The sequence below is a fragment of the Lactuca virosa genome, chromosome 5, assembly GCF_052849685.1.
Source record: "Lactuca virosa cultivar CGN04683 chromosome 5, Lactuca_virosa_CGN04683_v6, whole genome shotgun sequence".
In the NCBI taxonomy this organism is placed as follows: domain Eukaryota; kingdom Viridiplantae; phylum Streptophyta; class Magnoliopsida; order Asterales; family Asteraceae; genus Lactuca; species Lactuca virosa.
This window is the reverse complement of record NC_136430.1, coordinates 18020470-18025225: the sequence shown is the minus strand read 5'-3', so window position 1 is coordinate 18025225 and position 4756 is coordinate 18020470.

Here is a 4756-nt window from a genome sequence, read left to right as displayed (position 1 = left end):
GTCACACCAGACCCTAGAACCTGGTTGATTGGTCTTGTCGGGGCTCTGCAGAAGCGGACAGTGTGTCCCTTTTTGTTGCAGTTGGAACACTGCAACTCCCGGTAGGGTCCATTGTGGTGGAAGCTGCATTTGTTGCACTTTGGCAAGTACCCCGCGTACTGCTTTATCGGAGCAGCAGCGACCGGTGCTATCGCGGCATGAACCACCACAATCTGCTGCTTTTTGGCAGCTTTTTATTTCTTCTTGTCATCCCAGAACTTCCGCTTGTTGTCAGAGGGTTTGAAAGGTTCGGAGATGGCTAGGGTTGTTGTTGATGACGTGGTACGGACTCCATGGTCAATGAGGCGTTGTGCCAATCGCTTGGCACTATCGAAGGTAGTGGGGTTTGACGCTAAAACATTCCCCTGAACTGGAGGCAACATCCCCTAGATATACCTCTCTATCTTCTTTCCCTCCGTGGGAACCATGTTGGGACAGAGGGCCACCAGCTCGCTGAATCTGGCAGTATAAGAAACTATGTCGGAGCCCTTCATGGTTAGGCTCCACAGCTCCTGTTCCAACTTCTGGATTTCGCCCCGCGGGCAGTATTCCTCGATCATGAGGTCTTTCAAAGTTTCCCAGCCCATGTCGTTTGCCACTACAAGAGTTAGTGACTTGACATGGCTATTCCACCATGTCAGGGCTTTTTCTTCGAAGGTACAAGCAGCAAACTTAACTTTACTTGCTGCAGGGCAGGAGCAAATCTCGAAGATCGACTCCGTCTTTTCGAACGATTGCGAGAGGGCAATGACTCCGCCAGTCCCTTTGAAGGGCTTTGGTTTACAGTTAGTGAAGTGCTTGTAAGAGCACTCTCTCGAGCGCACAAGGAGTTCACCTTGAGTAGAGTTAATAGGGATTCCACCTCCGCTGGCACCAGTGAAGTGATATTGAGCCATGGCTGTTGCCACAGCCGCATCTACAACATCATTCAGATCCGCCGTATCGATTACTGGAGGAGGTGGTGGTATTGGAGTTGGGGTAATCGGAGGATTACGCCTTGTTGATTTTCGAGGAGGCATCCTTCAACTATAAGTTTAAAAAGATGAACATGATAGTAAGAATCAATTGTAAGCATAGTGAGAGTGATCCATGGGCTAAATCGCCATAGTCCAACAGTTGAATGAGTGTATGTTTTGAAATAGAAGTACAGTAGAAGAGTAGAGAAACACAAGAGTACAGATTTCTCCAACAGATTAGATAACTATCAATATTACTGGTATTATTGATGTAATAAGTTCGGGGAAAAATGACCTAACAGTAGGTCTTACATCATACCATAAGGGAAAAAGGTTGACAGTTTTTAGAATTCTAGTTAAAGTACTGGGAAGGTAGGAATATTTTTACAGTCAAATGTTTCATAGAGCATAGTTAAGAAAGGCTATTCCTTAAGTCAAAAGAAAAGGTGTACTAAACATCTTCTACCGGCGATGGGAATTCCTCGGGCGAACCCTCAGATCAGCCAGTTGACGAACCACTTCTTGAAGGTGTCGCTCATGAGCCCTCTGGCGAACTCGAAGTTCTATGACTTTAGCTCGGGATGCAGCTAGCTGTTGCTGCAAAGTCTCATTGGTTCTCCTGGTCCTTTCCATAGCCTCCTCGAGATGGCGAATACGGACCATGTTGACACATGAGTTGGCATCAATTTCCATGATTCGGTCGATGGCTGCTCGACCTTGCTCGACATTCCGAGCAATCCTACGGACCATGACGGGCATGACTCGGTCAGCTGAGCCACCCTCGCTTATATTGTAAAAGTTTTGGTCCCCGTTGTAGGGTAAAGGTTGACCCTGTTCATCACTCCAGCGATTCAGGTTTGTTGCCCACAAGGGCGTGGGACCTTGAAACGCGGGTCGGGGGTTGAGATTTGGGGCTTGACCCGCTTGAGGTAGGTTGTTGACTTCAAGCTCGGAGTCGGAACCATCAGAAAAGCCTTCTGCGAGGTGATCATCCAAAAGGATTGGATGGTCATCTTCCGAGTCATAGTCAAGCCATCCAACATTTCCTTGATTTGGGAAGTACGGGTCGTCAGGAAGATGGAATCCAGCCATGATATCTACGCGAGAAAAGGGGTATAAGAATCTTATATATATAGACGTACTACTTAAGATAATAGTAATATGATCTTTATCAGTTACTTCAATACATGCATAGTGCATACTAGCTATATGTATTCAAAACAGGATAGACCTTCGAATAAGTGACCCTAACTCTAAACCCACATCCAAACAAGGAACAGGGAGTAAAGCAAAGGTTACAGATTCTAAGTCTATGAAATCCTAGATACATATAGTCTTAGCGTATCCACTTAGCAACTATTGACCTATTGATAAAGACCTTTTTAGTTTGCACATAAGTAAATTATAGTAACACAAAATACTCCTATAGTATTTTAAGTTTATGTTCTGTTCTAATGTTTTCATTGTAGTATTGTTGGTAAGTTTTTAGACTTGTTGCAACCTCACAACCATCCTTAGGCACATGCTAGTCACTCCTCGGATAATATAGTTGATCAGGCTATATCTTCCCAGGGTTGACCATATGTCTCTAAGTCTAATTGTGTTGCCCAATAATCGTAATACTTTTGTTCTGTCCTAGTGACACTGATTTTAGTATGAATGCAGGTATGTATACTTGGTTAAATATTTTATTATTTAAAAGTATAAACTCTTGGTCAGAGTATTTTAATCCCGTTGTGTTTATAGTTTGTATATCTTTTATGGGTTGATATACTCGATTCACTATAAACAATGCTCTGATACCAATCTGTCACACCCCAAAACCGGAACGGCGGAAACGTTCTGGGGCGGAGGACGTCATGTACAATATCACAACGCAGAAATATAGTAAACAAGCAAACAACATCATCCATTGCATTAATAGTGCATTTTAATACAAGTGTGTTCTGTACAGTTTATAAGACACCAAAAATATGAATCAAAATAAAAGATGAGTATTGAAAAGTGCTCCATCTTCTCAAAAGCTGGCCTCGGTACCTGTCTACTGATGACCTGAGAATACAAGTTATTTTGAAAGAGTTTATCAGCATTAAAGCTGGTGAGTTCATAAGAATTTTAGTGTCATCGATTGCATGAAAAGTTTGTAAGTCTTTGAGTGTGTAAGTTTGTAAAAATGTTTGTAGTAATTGTTAGTAACTCCTTGAAAATCCTATATTTTCTATTTAAAAGTAGTCTTCTACCAAGACATCAGGTACTGAATGTTTGTTCATTGTAAAAGTGAGTATTTCTCCCAAATGGGACTATCATTTAATAAAATATAGTTCTTGTATTACTATTTATGTGAGAAGATCACAAAGTAGATGTAATGGGAAAATAACGAAGTACTGTAGTATTATACTATAGTGACTACTACTGTACTAACTACCTTAAACCAATTGTTAATTAAGGTATAATGTGATATAATTATAACCATACTTGATCGACCTTAGTAAAACACGACGCTCGAAGACGTCGAGATGGTATGACATTCATCACCCGAAGACCTGCAGCTCTCACTGTAGCTAGCAGCAAGGTGTAGGACGGTCAGTCCAGTATAGATCTATACACGAATTCACTCTCTTCTTCCAGAAGACTCTGGTTACAAGTCGAGCCATGACAGAGATGCCATGCCCCGAAGTAGTGCCTCACATTTAAGTTATAGTGTGTATGTATTGTTTGTACTAGTGTAGTGTATGTCCTCTCCTGATTCTCATCATAGTATGTTCTTTAGCATAGTGTTTAGTGTGTATGAATAGTGTGTATTAGTGTATGTTCTCTGTTTCTAGTGTCTAGTATGTTCAGTTATATAGTGTAGTGTATGTATTGTTTATAGTATGTATTGACTCATGTATGAACTGACTCTTTATATATTTCATAGTATTAGAAATAGTGAGTAGTATACTCCTAAACTATACCTATTATAGTTTACTAGTAATGTTATGTAAGTGACTTAGCATATACACCTTTGCTACCCAAAGGGTTGGAACTGAAGTAAAAGCTTTATATCTACACATATATACATGATATATAACTAAGGATCAAACGACAGTCGGACAAACAACATGGTACTCTAAGTCCACAACCAAACAAGGAACATGAAAATAAAGTGAGTTATCAGTCCTACGTCCTTCGAACCTTACTTATATCACTATATATGCATTAGACATGATTTGGCAATATATAAGTTTAAAGAGTTGAAAGTAAAGATTTGATAATCAAGAATGAGTTTTATAAACAGTTTAACATGTAAAAGAGTTTGATAACCATTTTGAAGTAGTTTTGTTGACAAAGCAGTTAAAAGTATAGAAAATCCATTTGTTTGCAAGTCATAATTCACATGTGATTGATATTATAACTAGTTTGATTCAACTTGTATTCCCCCCATAAAAGCATTTAAAAACATTTAAAAGGTTGATTAAGGGGTATGAACTCACCGTAAGTGAGTGGTTTGGATGAACGGATGGTATAGGATGCTAAGTGTCAAGTGAAGACTTGAACACACACACGGATCCTATTTAACATATAATGACACATATATGTATCCAATTAGTGTTTATTCAACTAATCAGGTAAATAATAACACCTTAAGGACTAAGAAATCCTTAAATGGTAGTGTTATAATCACTTAGGATTGCGTAAGAGGGTTGTAAAGCCACTTAAGGGAGTTTTCGGTCCAAGTGGTATGTTTCTTGGAGTTTTCGATTCTTGTGGTTTTCGGTCCA